The following is a 25187-nucleotide window of genomic DNA, read 5'->3' as shown; positions in this document are numbered from 1 at the left end:
AATCTTGATTCTGATTGCCCTCTTCCTCGTGTCAGTGTTTGTCATTAGGTTGGTTTCAGAATATTGAAGGATACTGTCAAGACGTTTGTGGGTTGCTGAGGGGGATTATTACAATATGCCATCAAAGCATGTGGAATGGAGGGGATATCCCTAAAAGGTAAAGGGGGATACCATGAATCATCCAACAATGTCTCACTCCACCCATGACGGTCACCTCCCCCATGTGACCCTCCCTCAAATAGCCACCCCCAGGGTCAGGATCAGGTAGCAGCTACTGTCCCCTGGCCACATGAGGAGAGGCTACCTCTGGGAAAGGAGTGATGACATCATCAGATTCATCACAGTATCTCATTCATCCTTAAATTCCGTTAGAAACAACAGTGGTGCACTGTAGATTTTTTCAAAGGTTATATCATTTTTTAAAGATATTGTTAAATATATTCTATGTTCTGCAACATTGTATACATGCTGTTTTACGTTATGGTTTACTATACTTATTCCATGCTTTGTAATTTCCTCTATGTACCAAATGACCGAGCAGCAGACCGGCTCTACCAGAGTGAAAAGTTTTCCAGAGAAACTGGTTTCCTATAGGTACCCATAGTGTAGCAATATTCTTTGATGGCGATAATGCTGAAATAGTAATAAGGCAGTGTTTATGGCTAGCCTCAGAAATGTATGTTAGGCTTCAAGAACATTCAATTTCCTTTGTTGTTTACATTTTACATACATCTTTAAAAATGCTCAGATACATATCTGGTGCTTTTATCAATTATTGGTGATACAGGCAATTTGTTTAGTTTGACTTTTTTTTATACCGATTTCTTTTTCACCAAAAATTAAGACTTGGCAGATTTTCTCTGAGCCATACGTTCCCTGAGATACATGACTTGACAGATTGCTCTTTTCTACTTACAGTGATATTTCTTATCTTTATATTTTAACAGAAATGTCTATCTCTGACTGAGTCTTGATATACTTAAAATATATGACCCGTGTCAAAATCCAACTTCTAAGTGATACAGGAAACTTGCATGGTTTTGCAAGAAGCCCACTATCTCAAGGTAAAAGGAATGTTAGCATTAGCAATCAAGTAATTATTTAATGCATGCAAGCTCTGTCCCTTCTAAGATGAATAACACTGAAATATTATGGATTAAGGGCTACCCTATAGTGAACCAAGGAGGGAAACATATGTTAGACACATTTTTGTAGTTTGCCATTTTACTGACTGCTATTTAGTTCTGGAATTTAGCACATGTTTCCTTGCATCACACATATAATTATCTAGGTGATTTTGCACATGATCCAATCATACTGGTACAAGATTTCAATTGAAGTCTAGACCCATACTTTGAATATTTATCTCTACCTCCAACTGCAAACCCATGAATAGTTTCATAATACTTATGATTCCTGGATTTTAATTGAAAACAAGGGGCTCATAGACGTATTGTACCATGCCCCTTTGTAACAGGCTAGCCATTTTACTCAAACCCTCACACAGTCTTTTCACATGTTGACATTATTTTGTTACCCAGTGATATGGCCTGTACTTTGTTAATTGCAAGAATTGGATGTACACAATGACTGACCATGCCTCTGCTTATGCAGAGTTATCTGGCCGAACTCACCTCAGTAAAAAAGTGGAACTGGAATAGTGTCCTCCTGCAAGACCACAGTCCTGATGTACAAATGTGAGACGCCATGGGGGATTTATTCTACTTACTAATGGATACTGGGTCTCCCCACAAATGTTATGGGTGCAGTCAAGGCTACCATCAGAGGAGTTCTTATTCAGATGTGTTCAGCCTTTGTCAAAAATAGGCTGAAATGCATAAACGGTTTATGGTTTAGAACAGCGTATCATATGGAACGTGGGTGATCATATAAATGGAGGAGCCAGTCTGTTGATTCTGAGTCCGCAGGTTACAGTCGATCCTTGCCACATTGTTCTCCCTAGCTAAAGCAAAAGTAAGATGAGTAAGGGGCAACATTGATGCCCCCTCCACCAGCAAAACCCAATTTTTCTGGAACTTTTAACCGAATCTGAACCTGATGGGTTCCGGTACAGAACCAGAATAGTCCTAATGAAAGAACTCTAGAGCCATGCAGACAGAGAGTCGGTAGACGGAAAAGGCCATTCTACACAGTTGAATGTCATGCAGAGTGAGGAATGTATGTCACATCTGAAGGTCACCTGGGAATCCCTGTTGCAATCCCCTTTGGAATTTGATGTTTGGCACAAAACCCTCACTAGAATGGCTGCCCAGTTCAAAGTCTCTTTTCAAAATTCTTCCCTTGTAGCATCTAACAACATTAATTTCAGTGAGAATATATTATTTACCTTTCCTGGATATTATAGAGGATCTGTGGCACTAAATGGACCTTTATGCATATTTGGTGACCTTATGCCCTTATTCAAATCTATTGGACTGATATATTTATCGGGAATAAGTTATACACATCTATCTAACTTCATCTTTTTGCTGAAGTTAATATTGAGTTATCCTGTTTGCACTCAGGACAAACCTTTGTCCTCTCTGATGTTGCATTGTTTCCTGGAACCAGCAGGGTTTCTTTGTGCCCCCCTCTGGAGCAGGCCGATAGTTACACAACGGCATGAATGGTTGATTTAGGAAAACCATGACGTTCGTATGGAAAAGCTGCCCAACAAAGAGAATAGAGAACTGACTTAGAACGAGTTGGGTTTTTATTCAACTCGCATGATGATTTATTGGGGTGTTTCAGTGTGCTGTTTTGAATTCATTGGGGATCCCCTAGACTTTAGGACTGAAAACCAACAATGATCCTATGCACACCATATTGTGAAGTTAATGCCCTTTTTTTGTGAATGGTGTTTTAATGAGCTCTCATGATCTACGTTAATACGACTGTGTGTTCTATTTTGTGATAATTTACCCTTTTCTGTGATGATGCAGTCATGTTTTCATGCTGCATTTTTGTACATTTACTTGTATTTATTTACATGTAATGATCTATTTGTAAAGCATAACACGTCCATGCATATGGCCTACTAGCACTAAGCCTTTTCGAACTGATTTGCTGCACTTAACTCAATTTTCCCAGGAGGACATAGTCTGCAACATACTATCCATTACATTCAAAATGACATGGTAAGTAAAATATCAAGATACAGACCCAAGTCTGTTGAGGAGTTGCATCAATAGCCTTTTGGAAAAAGGTATGTATGGGTTGTGGTGTACTGTGTGAGGCTAGGTTGGTTGCTAGTGTTGGTGTTTTGTGGGTTTGACATGTTGCTGGATGCTGGAGATAAATGGGTTGAAGCTGCGGAAGTAAAGAAGTAGAGCAACTAACAGGCGATGGAGTGATTGTTTATGGGGAAATTGTTTGCAAATTGTGGGATGTGTCTTGCTCTACCTATCACACTAAAATAATTCAAGGTAATAATAATTTAAAAAAATAGGGATTACCTTGACCGTGTGTCTATTTCAGGATCCCATCACAGTGGATCCTGGAAGGGAGACCTGGATCATCTGACAGGTTTGGAAGATTGGAAGTCGAAAACAGTGTTCCCTAAGGGAAACTAAACTTCAAAAACTTGAATCCATTTAAGAATGTAATACTCGGTGTTGTGTTATTAACTCTACTCCTTACATACTGTGTCCTCAATGAAAAAAATACCAAAAACAATTATATTGAAAAATATGTAATCTTTCTTAATAAATGTTTGTACATACAAACTACACCTCAAAGGGAAGTAATTAATATACAACAATTCACCAAATCTATCAAATATATCTAAAATTAACAATACATATTGAATATAGCTAACACAATAGCACACACATAAGTAAAGCTAACTTATAAGTGTTTTTCTGGTACAAAACGAAATGAGTATAAGCAATACATAATGGATGTCATTAATGAGATTTAATACCTTTGCTTAGTCGTAGGAAAATACCCTCAAGTCCTGTGTGTCTGTTGTTTAGTGGCCCTTGTCAAAACCTTTAACAAATGTCAACACGTTTTCTACTATGATGGTGTAAATGATCTTCTCGACAAAGCCTTCTTCAGGACAACCTCACTTTCTGTGATGGAATGTTTTATCACACCTCAGTACTCTATAGATAAACAAATCAGTATGTTGCAATTATATATATATATTGAAACAAATCAAATATAGCAATTACTTTATAGCCCAAAAATAAATCTTACATATCAGGCATAGCATAGCAATCCACACTAAAAATGGCAGGACAAACATACATAACAGTTCTGAACAGAATAGTTTTCCTAACCCGAGAGACAGTTTTTGAAAGATGTGCTAGAGCATGAAAGAAGTGTTAGCTATTGGCAGGATAACTGTCAATAGATATGCCAGAGGGGTCATTTGTTAGAGAGTAGCTGTACAAGCATGCTCCATTCATCAACCAAGGACCACTGGTTCAATGGGGGAATGAGCCCACAGATGAGTTCTGAAGGGGGTCACACATGCCAAGATTTTGCAACAGCCTGGCTCTCAACGCATGTGATTTAAAAGCAGCAGAACCTAATTTGCGCTCAGTGCATTTCCTTGTGATAAAGGTGTCTTGATTAGACCCAGCCTTTTCTGACAGTTTGTAGAGTGTGAGGAACTTTTGAAGGATATCAACTCGAGAACCCCCGCAACCAGATTTATGTTTTGTCACTGAGAAAATGTTGCATTGGTGTGGGAAGCTACAGAGACATAGGGCCTCATTACGAGTTTGGAGGTAGCCATGCCATTTTTAGCAGCATGGCTACCCCCAAAATCAGGTCTGGGTCCCGCAAAAGGGGACTTACCGGGCCATTCTGACCTTGGAGGGCCCGGTAATTCCCTTTGGCGGGACTGGGACCCGGTACGTCCCCATTCCCATTTGAGCCCGGATAGGGCTCAACTGGGAATCGGGTGGATGCTAACAACGGGCCCATTAATGACGGGCCCGTTGTTAGCATCCTGGACTGCTAGCTGGTCCTGCTCTGCACTTCTGGTCTGGCCAGGCTTACAGAGCGGGACCCGCAGCAGAACTCGTAATGTGGCGGCTCGGAATGAACAGTGCCGGTCCCTTACTGCCACCGTTCATTCCATGGCCGTCACAGTTGTAATGAGACCCATAGGGTTCCTCGACTCCATTGCATATGATTGGTTAACATACGTTTTTTACACACCATTTACTGTGCCATAGGTTGCAGATTAAAATACACACACGAGATGTCTTATTGCGTGTCTAGCGTCGGGTCCTAGCAACCTACGTGAGACGCACAATAAGACATCTCTTTGAGGTGGGATTTAACCCATGGATCAGCAACAAAGCAACATGAACCTAATTGGATAGACATAACGATATGCCCTGATTTGAAAAAGACACAGTAGTGTCGAAACACGTGTCATCACAAAGGGCCACGATTAAACTAAAGTTGAACCACTACAACAGATGTGTGTAATTTAATCTATGACCTATGGTGCAGTAAATGGTGTGTAAGAAACTTATGTTAACTAATAATTAAGGAAAGCACTCACTCTAGGAGGGGTTAGAGGGGTTAGCGTATCAGCACTGTGGCTGGATACAAATGACCAAGCATTGGTGTGTGTCCTTATAGACTAAAATATCCTCCTTCAGACGCAATAGCTTGCTGTCATTTCATTGGCAAGGCTATTTGCATAGAGCATACTTTATTCTTTGTTTGTTTAGATGCATTACATTGCCTAAAATGCGCTTTTTGGGTTGCTTCTGGGCACCTTCAGATGCAGCAACATGCTGTGATGCCATACACAAATACAAAATTCAATTAACACAGCTGCACCGCGATTTGTTGGTGCACGTTTTTGCCAGAGTGATAATCATCTGGTTTTCTTTTCAGAATCAGTTTCTGTTTTTCTACATAGGACTTTTCCAGGACTTGTATTTACTTTTTGCTATGTTTACTTGATCCCTGTCTTGGGAATATTTTTTGTGATGCCTTTGTGTTTTTTTTCTCTGTGTGTGAAATCGTTCAGTCTGTGTTTGAAACCTTACTTTCTTGAGTTTGTCACCACTTCGCAAATGATCTTCTTTGTCATGACTGTATTCATGTGTAGAGTAGGACAACATTATTTCTTCCACTGTTTCCAGTAAAGTTGGCCTGTACCAGTAGTTTTGTTACCATTGGTCATTTTCTAGAGGTTATTGCTCGTTGCTGGTTTCTCTTGGATTTTATTTTTTACCCAATGTCATCCTATTTCTGTCTACACATTTTAGGATCATGCTAACAACCTGTGCATTCCTTCCTCATGTGAGACTATGACATGTCCCTTCACCTACACTTTTCTCACAAGCCTAATATTGCTTACTAAGTATTTGTTTGTCACAGTGGTGTTTTCCGCACATCAATGCTCATGACATGATATACCAGGATTGCCAATTAATATACATGTTCCCTTTATTCTGTTTTAACTCTCCACCTACCCCATCACTTTCCTTGTTCAGCTTTCATATCAAGTTCCTTTATTAGAGTTGTCTGAGCACAATGTGCACCACAGTGGTTGGATCCTGGTCTTTACATTGCTAGCATGCCTATTGCTTGTCTTCTTAATGGTGCAAATGTGCAGCTTCACAACAAAATATTTTTTGAAAACTTGTTAACCCCCTCCCATTTCTCTTCTGCTTTTTCCATTCCAATTTCTCCCTTTTTGAATCTATTTGGTTTTGTGCTTTTTACATTTCGTTTGCACCAATCAAAAGACATACCAGTGGTGTGGCACAGATGTAAAGGCACACTTGTGTTGGTAACAGACAGGAAATGGTGGCACTATATGGAAATTAATTAAAGTGTCTACAGACATTTTGGAACAAGTATGTGATTCTAAGTGTTGCACAGATAAGAATAACGAGCATTCCGTTACTCGGGGAAAGTGAAATCTTCCCACACAAACTCGAATCTCTCACATTTTAGGGGTATCAAGTAATAAAATCGCGGCAAAAATATTGCCGGTAAAATAAATTGCAGCAAAAATGCATTGGTTTGACTGGGTAAAGGTGCACCCCATTATACCATTTAATGGTTCCAGGGGTTGCAGGGGTTTCCCGCGCAACCTTTACATGATTGTGGCGGAAAAACCACAGCATGTTTGCCACAATATTTTGTATTCACAGCCATTTTTGCCGCAATTTTAAGGCATGGAACAATTTTAGGTTATTCATCAAGGATGCACTTCGGACAAATGTTTTGAAGCTTTGTCTGAAGGTCATCCACATGGCTTAAAGGGCTCCTATTTAGTATCAGGCAGCTTTCAGAGAGGCAGGAGGTCATTGCTGGATTCAGGCTTAGGAGATTTAGGGAATGTTTAATGAACAGGAGAGACGAAAGAGCTGTTGTTGGATGAAGAGCAGTGAGAGGTAGTGAGAAATGGGCACCCGGCATCCGTAATTTCGAGTGGGTAAATAACAGCGATGCTATCACCAGAGATTTGGGGCTGGAGGCTGGTTAACACACCCTTCTGTGTTCATCCCTTCAAGTTAGTGCACAAGACATGTGCTATTGTGTGACACCTTGAGGAGAACCAGGGGAATCTGTGAATCCCTGAGGGCAACCTGTGGGAGGCTAACGCTTGCCTGAATTTGCTAGGAGGGAGCAGCAAAGATTTGAGCAGCTGCGTGACACACCAGTCAGTATCTTTCTCATGAGGCAAGTTGACCTGACATGTGCCATCAGGTGACACTAGGGAGGAGGAGCGTAAGGCGGTGAGAGGACTTGAGGGCACCTGGGAGAGTCACGCTTGCCTGACAATAAAGGAAGGGAGCAGCAGATAATTGTAGAGGCTGGCAACACACCACTTTGTGTCTGTCTCCTGATGCAAGTGGACGAGGCATGTCCCATCGGGTGAAACTGGGGAGGACGAGTGAGAGAAGCTAAGACTACCTGAGAGCTGCTTGTAGGAGAGGCAGGCACACCTTAGTTTGCTGGAAGGGAGCAGCAACAATGTTTGGTTTATGGTGAAACACTCGTCAGTGTCTTTCCCTTGAACTGAATGGACCAGACATATCCCATTGGGTCAACTTGGGAGGAAGAGAGGGAGAAGCTTGCAATCTTTGAGGGACACTTTGCAGGAATGTCATGCCCAACTGACTTTACTGGGAGGGAACAGCAGAGTTTTTGGAAGGTGGTTGACACACCAGTCAGTGTCTATCTCATGAAGTGAGTTGGCTAGACATGTGCCACTGGGTGACACCTAGGAGGAGGAGGAGGAGCTGGGAAACCCTGTGGGCATCTTGTGCAGAGTTATTCTCACCTGATTTTGCTGGAGGTGGGGAGCACCACAGAGTCGGGTAGGAAAGTGACACTTGAAGTGAGTGGACAAGACATTTGCCATTGGGTGACACACGAGGAGGAGTTGCTTCTGAATCTGCTTCAACAATTTTAAACTGTCCAAGGTCAATATTTGTAGTGCTTATGTGCAAAACGAGCTAAAACAACATGCCACCGGTGTGTGGCCGTTTTGGACATTCTCTTCCATTAGCACAATGAAAGCTGGCGTTTCTGTGGGCTCAGTAAGTCAACGTGCATGTCTGCAGCAAAGGCACGGTCACATAATGATGTCAGATGAACTAACTTTGGAGAATAGTTGTTGTATTGTCAGCTGAGGGACGAGCCAGAGAGGGAGTTGGACCACTCTGCAGGTGCAGTAATAAGGGGCATGGGAACAAAGTCAAGGAAGGGAAGCTGGGTTTATCCACTTCTAGCTGGATTTTTCCACTGATTGCTCCTTATGCTTGTGGTCTGCACTTCGGCCGAGGGCAGTCATAACCAAGAGGGGCGGGGACTTCCCCATAAAGAGAAGAGGTATTCCTCTTGAGAAAGCAGATAGCATTTGGACCCCCGGGTGATGGAGTCTCGCTGAGAGGGAGGACGCTCCGCTCTAGACTGCGTTAGCACGAGTGATCTCTTTGCCTACCTGCTCTGGGACTAAGCAGTGTTGTGGTGGCCGAGATGAAGGTGTCTTCTGCAACCATCCTAATGGTGATGCATTTTTTCTGTTTCTATATAATTGATTATATCCATCGTGTGTATGTATAAGGTGTGAATAAAGGGCCTATAACAAGCCATTTTCTTTTTTTATAACTATTGGTCTAAGTGTGATTTCTTGCCTGTCTGAGTCCAATAACTTGTTTTGTTGGGGCCTGGAGAAGGTAAGTCAGAGATCCCTACACGTGGCAAAGAAAAAGTTAAACAATATGTTGTGCTACTTTGTCATGCTTGCTGTTTTGCCCAAGATTCTGCGCTTTTGAGATGTCTTCACTGGTTTCTAGGGCTTAGAATATATACTTTATGGTCCTATGTATGAGCCTTTTTGGAATTGGCCTGACATTCATTGTGCCCAGCCTCCCCTTTCACTCTCCCTCCCAATGTTAAGAGGTGGGTACTTAATTTCCTGTAAAGGGTTTTCATTATCCTAAGTAGGCCTGGATGAAGATGGACCCATTATAATGACATATCTTTTAGAAAACATCATATTTACCATGGAAATGGGATGGGTTTCTGCCAATGGATCTTGGATGAACTCACAGCAGGTTTCCGGGAATCTCACAATGAATCGTCATCCAATCCGGAGCCTCATGTCCCTTGATGAGAAATTGGTTTATTAGTCAGATTAATCTGGCCACCGAGAGCACTCTGAGGTGACATGTAAAGTTTATTAATAAAATAAGATCCCTCAAATCTCATAAAGCGAACGTGACCCCATGTAGAAGGCCAAGATCACTTCCTGTTACTTTTTTTTAGGTTTGCTAGTCTGTGAGTGGAGGTGGACATGGGGCTGGCTCATACCTGGATATTCTAGCAATGTAACAGGGTTTTGAGGCGTTTGGAGGAGTTTTTTCTGGTTGGTGTTGGTCTTTTGTGTAGTTTCTTGTTATATCTGTGTTTTAGTAGTCAATGTGTGTGCCCCTTTTTCTTAATGTTTGTTCAATGTGTGGTAGTGTGTTGTGTTGTGTTGGTTTCCCTATGCAAAAAAAGAAAAAGAAAACTTTGCCTTTTCACTTGCGCCTTTCGCCTTTTGATTCCCAAGAAAAAGACAATAAGCGAAATACATTGTTTTCCCTTTCCAAGTTTCTGTTTTGTATATACTTTTATAGTAGTAGTTAATTAATATAGGTGTATTATTTTAGTATAGTAGCATTTTCGTTTTATTAAAAGTTTCAGTAGTAGGATTACTCCTTTATGTGTTTTCTTACGTGGGGTTGTGTTCTAGTTCTCCCTGGGCTAAGTTTAGTACACATTTCTTGATTCTTGGGTTGCCTGTGATGCCATTTGCAGAAGTTTTTTTGGTTCACCAGTGACGCTGGGAGCGGAAAGGTCCAGAAGGATGGGGGAGTGGAGGAAGAGCTGCATTTCCCCTCAGAGAAGTAGGATCTTTCCTCGATGATGGATTATGTGTGGGAACCTCATGCCCTTTGTGGGCACCTGGTCCACACCACATCAACAATCCTCTGAATCAATTGAGGAGGCTGACGCATAGAACATGCTTCAGGATTGTGAATGTAGGCACTACCATCAGAGGAGGATGAAGCAGTGATAAGTAGCACAGATCTAGGGGAGGCAGTACACACATGGATATCTCATTGTGGCAATGCAGGCAGGGGCTCTTGTGGTTTCCTCCAGACAGGCACGGCCATTGGAGTAGCAGAAGGGCATACACCTCATGTATGAGGAATAGGGAGATAATGCAGCAAGCATGCTGAGGAGGAGGAGTTGGGGATGGCTGCTGTCTGGGTCGGGGGAATAGGGGAGGATGTGAGCTCCACACAGCAGGGTGAGGGTGCTGCTGATGTAGTGGCAGTCGGTCAGGAGGAGGAGTAGGGGGAGGAGCATCCTGTGGAGGGGCCACTGTGGTTGATGGACATAGCTGAGTAGGAGGTGGAAGAGGAACAGGAAGAGGAGGAAGTGTTGTAGGTGAATCTTCTGCTCGTTCTTAGCATGGTGGCAGGGACAAGCACAGGAGTTCCAGGAAGGGGCAACCTCAATGACCACCCTACAAAGACCACATATTCCCATCTGGGTGTGGGACTATTTTGCACCAGGGATGCCATCAGGGGTGGCAGCTTGCGGTCTTCTGCATGGTGGATGGCTATGGGAAGGTTGAAGAGGGGGCAAAATGGAAGGGGTTTAGACCACGAGGACCCACCTGTGCTGGTTGCACAAGAAGGTGTTCCGGGTGCATGGGTCCATTGCATCTATGGAAGCTGATAGGGACCATGCAGCCACCACCACCTTTCACAATACTGGTGATGAGGTGGGAGAGAATTCTAGCATGTCCCAAGACCAGATGGGGGAGCTGAACCATTTAGCGGTGGCAGCCAACATGCGGAGACATTTGAAGCTACACAACCGTTCCCTCCTGTAGGGTGTTGTGCATGGGGGAATGAATTAATCAGTCATAACTGGGCTTAGTAAATGGAGAGCTTAAAACATCCGTTATCACTCCATTGTTTAAGAATGAAATAAACAGCAACCAAGGGCTTACCAGTTTCTTAATCTCCAACCTCTCCTTTCTTATCAAAATTCTGGTGATGTCACCAGCCAACTCCACTCTTTCCTACACCATCTCCTTCATTATCAGTCAGGTTTAGATCCCTCAGTGTCAAGTAATGCATCCTAAATGACAAATAAAGGGATGAACATGACTCTCAACCTGAGGCCCCATCCTGCTTGACCTAAAAGCTGCAAATGTTACAGATGATCTTTAGGTCCTCATTGAGTGGCAAGAGAAAAGGGAGGGAGTTTCAGATCTTGTACTCTGAGGAGCCATACCTTATTATCAGCTCAACATCATCACATCAGAATCAGCACTGAGTCCTCTTAAACCAGAATTGTTCCCTGCAGGGGCCAGCAAAGACTCGTCCCTGCCACCACCACTGGTGTTCAACATTTATATGCACTTGTTGGCAGAAATGATACATGAGCACAAGACAGAATTCTAGATGTATACAGTAGACACTCAGCTATGACTTTTCTTGGAGAAAAGCAAAGTCCATGCATACGATCAGAGAATGCCTAAGCACATATACCATTGGATTAGTAGAGTTACCTGTCAGACAATGGATCACAACCATTGTGAAAAAGGCCAAATTCCACCCCATGAGGAAAGAGAGGGATAATGCAACTTCACCAAACTGAGCATCAAGTTGAACTCACCAACTCCCTGGTATGATCTTAACTAGGTTATGTAGTACTTTGAGGCCACCAAGAAGAAGATACAAAAACTGCAAAGAAACTAAAATCAGGACACCAGAGATTGTACATTTGAAAAAAGTCAAATCGCATCACACTAATCCAAAAGTAACTACATTTTCTCTAAGTGGAACAACACAACTGGTTTGAGGCACTCGGCACAGTCTACGGAGCCTTTCATGAGAAAGGATTTGTCCTATTATGTACCCAGATCCGTGAAGTGGTGAGAAGGTAAATATATCAAGAAAGAAAGAAAGAAAGAAAGAAAGAAAGAAAGAAAGAAAGAAAGAAAGAAAGAAAGAAAGAAAGAAAGAAAGAAAGAAAGAACCACAAAAAGATAGAAAGACAGTTCCCATTATACCAGATGCAAGTAGATTATAGATGTTACAGCAATGTTGCAGAAAACCTGAACAAGTAATTGGATGTTTTTCCTCAAAAAATCATTCCCTAGGCAAAACTAAGTCCTGGGAAGCCAGAGGACGATCTCTGTTAATTTTCAGTCCCTGGGTTTTGACCAGATTGTCAGGACAAGCAATACAACCCATCTCGCAAGGCTAGAGAGGAGGGGGGTTCTAGAAGTCATCACTGCTCTCTTCTCTTGTACCATTTGTGGCACATGTGCCACAATAGGGTATCTATTTTCAGGGTTTTAGACAAACAACTCATCAAATAGTAGATGTTTGGCATGTCTATCCCTATTGACAGTGGCCATTAATTTTAATTGTAGTCCCAGGGATACTTCTGGGCCCTTCATTCAGGCCTATCCTTTTTAGCCCACACACTTCAGGAAGCTACTTGTAGTTTCACTCACCCTCTTAACTTTTAAAGACGGTCTTTTAAATCCCAGCAAGCAAAGTGGAGTGGTTGACTATGTCAATCATCACCATGTGGCACTAGTCAATGACAGGACATATATGCAGAGAGCAATAATGTGCTTTAAGAATATCCACACGATTGTCATATGTACTTGCTTCTTTAAGGCTTCAGTCTCACAAACATGGGACTTCTGCTGTATCTATTTGGGGCAAGGCATCTTCTCGTAGCAACTCTCTACTCAGGCTGTGCTAGTTTTTTGTGGAGTTGGTTGGGTATTTTTGGTAAAGTGACGTTTCGCTTGGGACACCCAGCTAACATCATTGGCTCTTTAAAAAAAAAAAAAAAACACCAAAGTCCAAACCAATGAGTGCAGGGAGCATTCTTCCTAAAGGTAGTCCTATTTCTAGATCTGTCAAAGGTTGAGTGGGAGTCACGCAAGGCCGAGGGGAATGAATGCAGTGCAGTCACGTTTACTGTGTTGAGTCCAACAAGACATACGCTGCATTCTGATGACGGTCTGCGCCGTCTGCACAATCCCCATTCAGGACATGTTCTGAGGCTTTCTGTGTGGAGACTTCTAAACAGCTTTGTTCTTTGTCCTCTTTCCATTCAATAAAGGTCTAGTTCATGAGTGTAAATTAATTAAGCACTAGTCCACCACAGTTGTGGCTTCCACAATGGGATAATTGCTCGCTTAGAAAGTTCAAGTCTCTAGCCAAAGGTAATTAATTACCAGATGCAGTGATGGAAAACAGACCCGTCGACTGCACTTGATAAATGGAGTAATAAAATGGCACTTGAACGTTTTTATAGTGTCATCAGTTGTTCAAATGAATGTTATTCGTTTATGTGTAGGGTATTCAAGGATTTCATTAGACACCAACTTACTAGCGCCAAGAGGCCTTAATGCCATAAAAACGGCAGGGGGGAGGCCCATAAATGTCCACTTTACCAGTGGGGGCTGATGACTTTTATCAGTGCAGGGGCGTCAATATTTCTCCCTGATATGACCTACCGACAAAGTGTAGCAAGGTAGCCCATGCCAATCAAGAGGGATTCGGGGGGTTCTCCCCCGTGAAACATTCTAAAATAATGGGCTAAATGGTGCATTTTAGAGCACACTTTTTGGAAAAATCGGGTAAAAAGCCAAACATTTTGCAATTGGTTTTATAGGGTAACTAATTAAAAAAAAAATCCAATAGATGCAAGTCACCAACAGTGCACAGGAGCATTTCTCCAACACGTTTTCTTGATGCATTTGCTCAAAATATGTGACATTATAAAACATGTTAACACTAGATGTGCCCATACATTTCCATGCTGACTGCACCATTATACCCTAGTATTGTTAATGTTGATGTTAATGTTAATTAACATTAACATTAACATACATTTCCATGCTGACTGCACAATTATACCCTAGTATTACATAAGAACATAATCATGTTTGCTTTGCGCATAATGCCAGAAATGATACTATACGAAAACATGTTCATGTTTGTTCTGCCAATATGTGGAAGTATCCCCACGCGAGAACATAGTGCAGTTGGCTTTACCATTAAACATTCATCCCACAGTATGCACACATGTCCATACTGGCTGCACCGAAATGCCAATCTAGCTACATAATAACACTTATCACGCTTGCTTTATCAACGATGCCCAATACAAAATGTCATACCACAAAATACCACAATAAAAAAGGGCTAGACTGGCTGCATTGCAATGCCAAACTAGCTACATAATAACACTTATCATGCTTCCTTTACAAAGGATGCCCATTACAAAATGTCATACCACAATACAAAATGGCTGCACTGGCTACATTGAAATGCTAGTCCATCTACATAATAACACTTATCACGTGTATTTTATCAAAGATGCCCCATGCAAGATGTCATGATACAGTAAGAATAATATTACTGATCATGCTTGCTTTATCAAAGATGACTAATACAAAATGTCATGGCACAGTAAGAAATGGCTAGACTGGTTACTTTCTTGTTATAACTTTTATCATGCTTCCTTTACCAAGGATGACCATTACAAAGGGGGTAATTCATAGAATTAAGCGGACAAGTGGCGCATGCGGCTGGCGCACAGTGTGCGCGTGTGATAGTCTGCGCCAGCTGCATGCGCCAAAATCCATTTCGGCGCACAGCGTATTCATGGATTTTAGCCACCAAAAGCAGCCGTGGCGCAGAGTGGCGCAGCGACCCTGCAGCAGCGCCATTAACGGCCCCAAGAACGCCCCTCGCGCAAGGAAAAGCCATCAAAATCCCCAATCCAGCGCAAAGGGCTGCGCTAACCCTGGACCAGTATACAGGGCCGCCACACAGCACACGGCAAGCGGGGAACGTGTATTCCTGGGGTTCGCGGGAAGTTTCACCCGTGATTTCAGCAGGGTACGTGTATTTCTGGGGTGCGGGCAAGTTTAACACGCGATTTCAGCAGGGTATGTGTATTCCTGGGGTGCGGGGAAGTCTAACACGCAATTTAAGCAGCGTACGTGTATTCCTGGGGTGCAGGGAAGTCTAACACGCGATTTCAGCAGGGTACGTGTATTTCTGGGGTGCACGGGAAGTTCCACACGCGATTGCAGCAGGGTACGTGTATTCCTGGGGTGCGGGCAAGTTTAACACGCGATTTCAGCAGGGTACGTGTATTTCTGGGGTGCGGGGAAGTTTAACACGCAATTTCAGCAGGGTACGTGTATTTCTGGGGTGCGCGGGAAGTTTCACACGCGATTTCAGCAGGGTACATGTATTTCTGGGGTGCGGGCAAGTTTACCACGCGATTGCAGCAGGGTACGTGTATTTCTGGGGTGCGGGCAAGTTTAAAACGCGATTTCAGCAGGGTACGTGTATTTCTGGGGTGCGGGCAAGTTTAACACGCAATTTCAGCAGGGTACGTGTATTCCTGGGGTGCGGGCAAGTTTACCACGCGATTTCAGCAGGGTACGTGTATTTCTGGGGTGCGGGGAAGTTCCACATGCGATGGGCCCTGTGCGAGTGGGGTACGTGTATTTCGGGGGTGCAGGGGATTCCTACACGTGAATTGGCAGTGTGGGTCCTCCCAGGTGTTCCCTCTACACCCTCCACGGCTCCTGCAGGCAGACCACACCACAGGGGACTACCCTGCACCCCTGGGCATGTCCCGCAGGCAGCCCAACAGCCATGGGCATGCCCCCCCAGCCAAGCCACATGTCACCTTGCACTAGTGATCACCAACGCATTACCCCCTTGAGCCCCCACCCCCCAGCAGTGCGGGGCACCTGCCTGCAGGCCCCCACTCATGTCCCCCAGCACTCCCACCCCCCAGCAGTCAGGGGCACCTACCTGCAGGCCCCCACTCATGTCCCCTTGCACCCCCACTCCCCAGCAGTGTGGGGCACCTGCCAGCATGCCCCCACTCATGTCCCACTCATGTCCCCCTGCCCCCCCACTCCCCAGCAGTGCAGGGCACCTGCCAGCGGGCCCCCACTCATGTCCCCTTGCACACCCACCCCCCAGCAATGTGGGGCACCTGCCAGCAGGCACCCACTCATGTCCCACTAATGTCCCCTTGCACCCCCACCCCCCAGCAGTGCGGGCACCTGCCAACAGGCCCCGACACATGTCCCCCAGCCAACACGTCATCACAATCTCGATCCCTGACCCTTATGGGCAGCCTCCACATGCCAAACACCCACCCAAGTATTTCATCCACCCACATAGAAATGCCAATTACATGACACAACCCCAATGGCAAGTATGTAAATGAAGACATGTCCCTCACACACACACAATGGGTGCAAGTGAATCTCAAAACCCATATCCTGACATGCATGAAACCAATGAGATAATACCACACATCGAAGTTGGATGAAAAAATGTATTAAAAGGAACATGAATGGAATTAAAATCAAACAAGCGACAATGGAAATTAAAAAAGAAAAGCTGCATGTCTGTAAAATAATGAAAAACAACAAATCATAATCCAAGGGAAAGGTGTCCAAAGTCACAGTTCCAAAAATGAAATCCAAGGGCAAAACAAAAGTGAAAACCATTGCTCCATGGGGAAATCCAAACAAAAAAGTAGAATCCAACAGTTAACTATATACAGATGAACAATCCAAGGTCCATGATCCGAACTGAAGAAATGAAACCTATCAAAAACTCCTACCTAATAAAAAAACTATATACAAAAATGTGGTCCATTGTCCAAAAGGTCAAAAATAAAGAAAAAAACAAAGGAAACCTAATACTAACCAAATAACTATTTACAAGGGCAGCGGGCAAGTCCAATGGCTCACATGTTGATGTCCCGGGCCAGGGCATCATCGAACTCCTGCTCGATGTTCCGGAGGCGGTCCTCTTCCATGGCCCTGAGGGTTCGCAGGGACGATGACATCTGGAACTCCAGGTCCCTGCGAATGGCCTCGAGGCACTCAGCCCGCCTCAGGGTCCTATGCATGGAGTTCTCCCCCCTGACCATCGTGAGCCGGGCCTCTTCCGCCCGCTGCCGCTGCGCATCTATCGCATGGCCCAACCGCTGCCACACGGATGACACTTCCCGTCCAGGGTCCTCCTGCCCTCCCCCGATGCCTGCCCTTCCGATGTTGATGGCCCGAGCCATCATTGCTCCCACCTACAGCCTGCTCCTGCTGCTGCTGCTGCTGCTGTCCATGTGCCCTGTCCGATGGTGCCTGCACATCCTCCATCTGCTGGACCGCCAACTCCCGACTGTGGCAGGGATGGGATCTCCACCAAGCTGGATGTGTTGGTCAGGCCAGGTCCACAGGGGGCCCTGGTGGAATCTGGGCCGGAAGACGATGTGGAGAACGACCGGCGCATAGTCCCCACAGAGGAGGAGAGGTCCGCCAGAGTGCGAGTCACATGTAGGAACCCTCCGACCAGGGCCCCTCCCAGCAGTGCCACTTCACGACGCTGCTCTTCGTGATGGCGTGCGTTCTCCGCCCAGGAAGAACGCACATCATCACGAATGACATGCGTGCGCAACGCGACACCCACCAGGACGGATCCCATATGGTCGCGGGACCCCTCGTCCACAGGTAGTGGAGAGGCAGGTGATATGGCACTCTCCCCTACCTGCGGACGGGCCTGGGACGGGGACTCCCTGCTGGTGCATGATGGTGCAGTCACAGGGTCAAGGACAGCGACATGCACAGGCCCCACCGCGGTGACCCGTGCTGCCTCCTGACCCTGGCCCTGGACTGCACCACTTGCACCAGTGGTACTACCCCCACCAGGCCCCATGTGCGGTCAGTAGCGGGGTCCTCCTCCTCTGTGGAGACCACCAACCTGGATGTCTCCACACCGTCTTCCGCCATTGGAAGCCCCTGTGGGGGCTCACCCGGCCCTTCTGCCACAGCCTTTGAGGCAGACGCAGCACCAGCCCCCTCGCTCCCGGATGATGGTAATTCCTGGGAGGGTTGCTGGGCCTTGCGTCGCTGCCCAGTGGAGGCATCCCCGCCGCTTGGCTCCACAGCGCCGTCTCCGCCCTCTTCTTCACTTGACGCTGCGTAGAGGAAGACATAGAACATAAGCATCAGGGCACAGTACAAAATACCCTAGACAGGAAGCAATAACACATGAGTGGCACTGTCAAATGTCACTTCCATCCTGTCATTCCACAACACATGGGTGAATGCACACAACAAACATGCAGAAACAGTCCGGGCGCCTGCAATCAACATCAACATCCATGTAGAAGGGCCCCTGTAAACCAAGATGTTGCCTTCAAAGTCACATGCATCCATGGCGTTTCAAAGTCACACCCACACTTCTCAGGCACACACACACACATGTGCACCATACATGTACATGACAACAGCACCCATTCCCCACCCCCCCTCCATGTCTAGGAACAGAGACAGCCATGCATTCATGTGTGCATTCCACATAGAGCTCCCCATGTTGCCTTAAAACACATGCACCAACCATGTTGCTCAGACATAACTGGTCTCACATGCATGACCATGATGTCCCTGCACATACACATCCATACATGGCCTATGTCACACATACAGGCAAGCATCAGACTACCAGCACAGTGCAACATGCCATGTCTCACACAGCAATGTTTGGCCACTCACCGCTCAACTCCAGACGGGCCTGCCTCCCAAGGGTCTGGGCGTGGAGCGCTGGGCCTACGCGTTCCAGGACCCTCATCTGGATGGCACTCAGGCGTGCCCGGCCCCCCTCCGCGAGGTGCCGGGCCTTGTGGAGGGTCCTGGACCTGAAGTCCTCCCAGCGCTTCTTGACGTGCTTGATGTCGCGGGGTGCCACCCCCTCCGCGTTGATGGCAACCACTACGTCGTCCCAGATCCTCTCCCGTCCTTCCTTGTTGGCGCGTGATGTTCCGAAGAGGGAATCATAATGCCCCAGGACATGCTCCACCAGGACACCAACTTCGGTGGCAGTGAAGCTGGTGGCCCTCTGCCTCTCTGGCTGGGGGTTGCCAGTGGTGCCAGATGGTGTAGTGCCCGACATGGCAACCCCAGAGGCAGGAGTGGGTGGGCAACTGGGTCCTGGGGCTGGGCTGTGGAGCGATGGAATCCCAGTCGGGAATCTTCTGTTCCAGCAAGGGTGGACACAGCAACTGGACCCCTGCAGATGGCTGACATGCAGGCACCAAATAGCAGGGCACGTGGGCAGCAGGCAGACAGGCAGCAGCAGATGGCTGGTGGGAGCGTGCTCGGGGCTCTGGGGGGCAGAAAAATGGCCTTCTGGGCAGATGCGTGGTCTTCCGTGTGTGTACGCGTGGCCAGCTTGATAAATCCAAACAAAAAAGTAGAATCCAACAGTTAACTATTTACAGATGAACAATCCAAGGTCCATGATCCGAACTGAAGAAATGAAACCTATCAAAAACCCCTACCTAATAAAAAAAACTATATACAAAAATGTGGTCCATTGTCCAAAAGGTCCAAAATAAAGAAAAAACCAAAGGAAACCTAATACTAACCAAATAACTATTTACAAGGGCAGCGGGCAAGTCCAACGGTTCACATGTTGATGTCCCGGGCCAGGGCATCATCGAATTCCTGCTCGATGTCCCGGAGGCGGTCCTCTTCCATGGCCCTGAGGGTTCGCAGGGACGATGACATCTGGAATTCCAGGTCCCTGCAAATGGCCTCGAGGCACTCGGCCCGCCTTAGGGCCCTATGCATGGAGTTCTCCGTCCTGACCATCGTGAGCCGTGCCTCATCCGCCCGCTGCCGCTGCGCATCTATCGCATGGCCCAACCGCTGCCACACGGACGACACTTCCCGTCCAGGGTCCTCCTGCCCTCCGGCCGATGCCTGCCCCTCCGATGATGAAGGCCCCGAGCCATCATGGCTCCCACCTTGTTGCTGCTGCTGCTGTGCCGCTGCCTGTGCCCTGGCTCCTGCTGCCTGCACATCCTCCTCCAGCTGGGGTGCAGTTGTGGAGGTGGCCACCCCTGCTGGACGTCCGACTCCTGACTGTGGCAGGGATCTGTTGTCCACCAGCCTGGCCGCAGCGTCAGAGGCAGCTCCACAGGGCACCCAGGTGATACATGGGTGGGAAGATGGCATGGAGGACGACTGGGGTATAGAGGGTTCATTTGAGGAGGGGGTCGGAACAAGGTCCAGGAAATGGAGGAATCCGGCCCTGGTGAGCTGTCCCAGTGGGTCACCGCGGTCATCGAGCCATGCGAGAAGACGTGCAATCTCCTCATGAAAAGACTGCAGGTCACCTTGCATGGCACCTTGACGCAACGCCACCCCACCCCACGCAGGACAGGCTCAACCCGGTGCCAGATGGCCACATCCGCAGGGAGAGGAAGGCCAGTTGGTGTAAGCCAATCCCCTCCCTGAGAATGGGTCTGGACGTAGGCATCCGTGCTTTTGCAAGATGATGCAGTGACAGGATCAGGGACTGGATTGCACACAGGCACCTCCGCGGCAGCCTGTGCTGCCTCCTGTCCCTGGTCCTGCACTGCACCACTAGCACCAGTGGAATCCCCACCTCCAGACCCCGTCTCTGTCCCTTGCACGGCCTCCTCCTCCACCAAACCCCCACCAACCTGGATGACTCCATGCCATCTTCCTCCGTTGGGCCCTGTGGGGTCTCAGCTGCCCCTTCTGCTGCCGAGGAGTCCAACTCCGACCTCCGCCTCTTGGACCTCCCCTCGGCAGCTGCGGCCTGGGACGCGGCACCGGACTCCTCACTCCCCGACGAGATGACAACCTGGGAGGGGAGCTGGGCCTTGCGTCTCCGGCTGGCGGTGCGATCCCTGCCGCTGTGCTCCACAGCACCTTCTCTGCCCTCTTCATCAGTTGACGCTGCAGACAGGGAGAAATAAAACACAGGCATCAGGGCACTGTACAATGAACTCATACACACATGACAGTTGTACATGAGTGGCATTGTCAAACTTCAGACATGGCATCACAATCCCGAACACACATGTCATTTTGACTCACACACATGAGCTATTCCACAGCCATATTGCAACAGCCAGCACCATCCATACACATACAACAGCATGAGCAGCCAAAGGTGAGCCAGACATCACATGAAACACAGGGAGTGCACTACACATGCACACACGCCACCACACTTACATGCATGTGTACACCTCCGCCAACTGTCGCAGTGTTGAGATCGCCATCCATGTCACATCTGCCAATCAGTCTTCCACATATCAGTGTCATATGCATCCATATTGCATCACTGTTGCACCCTTGTCAAATAGACACACATGCACATGTACACGGTGCAGATTCATGCAGCTGGAACCAACATCCATGTGTGACACCACAACCATGCCAACTGACATACACAGTAATCCAAACATGTGTGCTCACACATCTGCATTTGGCTTGCATGCTTAGCCACACATACACCATCCATGTGTCTCACACATGAAAGGACTTGCATGTGTCTGCCTCACAGCCCTGTACATAAACATCCATACATGGCCCTCGAAAACCACATGTACAACCTCCACACTACTGGCACACCACGACACGCACAGCTTCCAATCAGTATGCATGTACACTTACCGCTCGACTCCAGACGGGTCTGCCTCTCAAGGACCTGGACGTGGAGCGCTCGGCATATGCGTTCCAGGAGCCTCATCTGATGTTCCGACAGGTGGCCCCGGCGCCCCTTAGCATCCGCTGCCTTCAAGAGGCGCCGGGCCTTGTTGAGGGTCCTGGACCTGAAGTCCTCCCAGCACTTCATGACATGTTGGAAGTCGCGGACTGCCACCCCCTCCGCGTTGATGGCAGTCACGATGTCCGTCCAGATACGAGTCCGTCCTTCCTTGTCGGCGCGCAAACTTCCGAAGAGGGCATCATACTGCCCCAGGACTTGCTCCACCAGGACACCAACTTCAGTGGCAGTGAAGCTGGTGGCCCTCTGCCTCTCTGGCTGGGGGTTGCCAGTGGTGCCAGATGGTGTAGTGCCCGACATGGCAACCCCAGAGGCAGGAGTGGGTGGACAACTGGGTCCTGGGGCTGGGCTGTGGAGTGATGGAATCCCAGTCGGGAGTCTTCTGTTCCAGCAGGGGTGGTCACAGCAACTGCACCCCTGGCTGATGTGCAGGCAGCAAATAGCAGGGCACGTGGGCAGCAGGCAATCAGGCAGCAGCAGATGGCAGGTGGGAGCGTGCTTGGGGCTCTGGGGGGCAGTGATTCAGCCTTTTGGGCAGTAGCGTGGTCTTCCGTGTGTGAACGTGTGGCCAGCTTGATACGGAGTGATCTGGCACGTGAAAAATGTGCACGTCAGCGTGTGATTCGAGGAAAGGCCCCTAGCGCGTAAGCGCGTCAGCACTCGTACGCGCTTTCATTGGACCAAAGGCCCTTCAAGCGTAAGTGCCTCTGTGACGTGACACGTGCGGGCGTGCGCAGGCGTTTCCCTCGTGACGTTAGCATAGTGGTTCAGCATGCGAGAAAAAACTGCACGTCCGCGTGTGAATGCATGAAATCCGAGGAAAGGGCCCATGCGCGTAAGTGACGTGACGCGCGCAGGTGTTTCCCTCAGCACGGGTTAAAGGTGAGCGGGGGCAGCAGTTCGCTGTACGTGCCTTTCGTGGAGACGGACGTGTGTTGCTGCTTCCAGTTGTCTCTTCTTTTGGCGGGGGTATTGGCTACGCGTGTTTTTCTGCATCGCGCTAGTCAGACGGTGAGTCGCACACGCTATTTTTCCCACTGTGGGTGCCCCTGTGTATCGCACCCATTTTCAACGTCATAGTAGCCTGCGTGTCCCCCACGTATGCGTTATTCGTGTTACTGGGTGCCACCGAGTACTGCGGGAGGTTGATTCCACGCACGTAGGCTGCAGGGTTGCGTGCACGGTTTTATTGCAGTTTTGGGGTGCCTGAGCGTTGCGTGACCCGTCACTACATCACCGGGGTCACATACAGCCTTGCAGGTGCAGGGGGGCTGTTAACATCTTGCATCCCACCCCCTTCACCCCAATTGCCCAGGTCAATTGTACTGTACACATCCCATTGGCACTACTCCATCTGTGCCGGCACTACTACATCTGTGCCATGGTTTGGAGGCCAGCAAAGGTGAGGAGCGCCTCAACTGGGCGTACTCCTCGTGGCAGGCGTGGTCAGGACGTGGCCGCGGTGACCAGGGAGTAGGGGGACTCCAGGGTGTCCAGGGCGGCCACAGAGGGGGAAGAGGCAGGGGTGCGCCAATTGAGCACAATGTTGTGCCATGTGTCGGTACAGCCATGCCACCACCCCCTGTGGTTCCGGGGGATGCAGATTCTGCATCTGGCACTGGCACCCGTGTGACCCGGCAGTCCGTTCCATCGACTGCCACGGGCCCAAGGGTAGTGGTAGCTGCAGGTGCAGCTGTGGACACCGCCACCCAGGCTCAGGGTCTGCCAGCGCAGGCTGCGTTGGCACTTGAGGAGCCCTTGGAAGATTTACAACAGGCCATGAGGGAAACCGTAGGGGCATGCAGGGCTGCTCTGACCAAGACACGTGTCCCTGGGGCAGTTATGTCATCTGCTGCCCCGAACAGCCGGGTGTTGGCAAGTGCAGGGGCAGATGCACCCAACAACACCTCGGTTGTGAGTCTGCCAACCAGGACCGTTGCGGTCAATGACCCTGCCACAGAGGATGTTGCTGCGCAGGGTCCATTAGAGGGCACCCAGCTGCCACTGACACAAGTCAGGCCTTTGGTCGTCCCTCCACCTGCCACTCCCTTGGCTCAATCCACCGAACCCACTGGCCATACTGGTCAGGGCGGCATTAGCCAGCCAGGGTCTGCGCCACAGTCCAAGAGGAGGAAGTTTGCACCTGCAGCACAGGCTGGGACCCCACACACAGCCACGACCTCCTGCACGTCGAGGAAGAAGCCTTTCTGCAAGCAGGAACTGGACTTCCTCGTGGACTACGTGCGGGGCCACAGCCGTGACATGCTAGTGGGTGACAATAGTCAGACTACAGCTGCCCACCATGACACCCACTGGAAGCAAGTTGCGGAACATGTCAGTTCATTCGGCCATGAGGTGCGCACGGCGCAAGAGTGCAAAAAGCGTTGGAATGACCTCAAACGCAGCTCTAAGGCTAAGCGTGCCTCAAATTACAACTTGACTCTGGTGACTGGCAGTGGGCCTGCACCAGAGGAGGAAGAGCTCATTCTGCATGAGTCACTCGTTGCAGAGTTCATACCATCTGAATTGGTCGAAGGAGTGGGAGAGATGCTGGACTTTGATGCCCAGTCCAGTGAGTGTTGATGCATGTTTGTTGAGGACGTGTGCGTTTTACTTGTGGGACGTGTTGTGCATGATTGCCACTACATGTGACGTGTACATGGTTCTGATGTGCAAGTAATGCAATGCTTCCGTGATGCATGTCTGCTCTGATGGATGGTGGACATGTGGAGCAGACGGGGACTGTCCGCATCACCACTATTGCACCCTACTCACATGCTGGTTACCAGTATACCCCTCCGGTCCATGTTCCAGCTCACTGGCCCTTCTGCATGTGGCGTGGGGTGACCTTCCTCTCAGCCCAGGCACAATGTCATAGCATGACTGACGTGCATGTGTCCTCTTTTTTTTTAAACAAAATGGTGGCTTCCTGCCACATACATTTACGTCAGTTTGCATTATAATTTCCTGCAAATATTATCTCATTTGTCATGCTGAATATCAGAGACACTGTAT

This window comes from Ambystoma mexicanum, chromosome 4q (genome assembly GCF_040938575.1).
Source record: "Ambystoma mexicanum isolate Mex_15411 chromosome 4q, UKY_AmexF1_1, whole genome shotgun sequence".
Lineage (NCBI taxonomy): Eukaryota > Metazoa > Chordata > Amphibia > Caudata > Ambystomatidae > Ambystoma > Ambystoma mexicanum.
Note: the sequence above shows the minus strand (reverse complement) of the source record.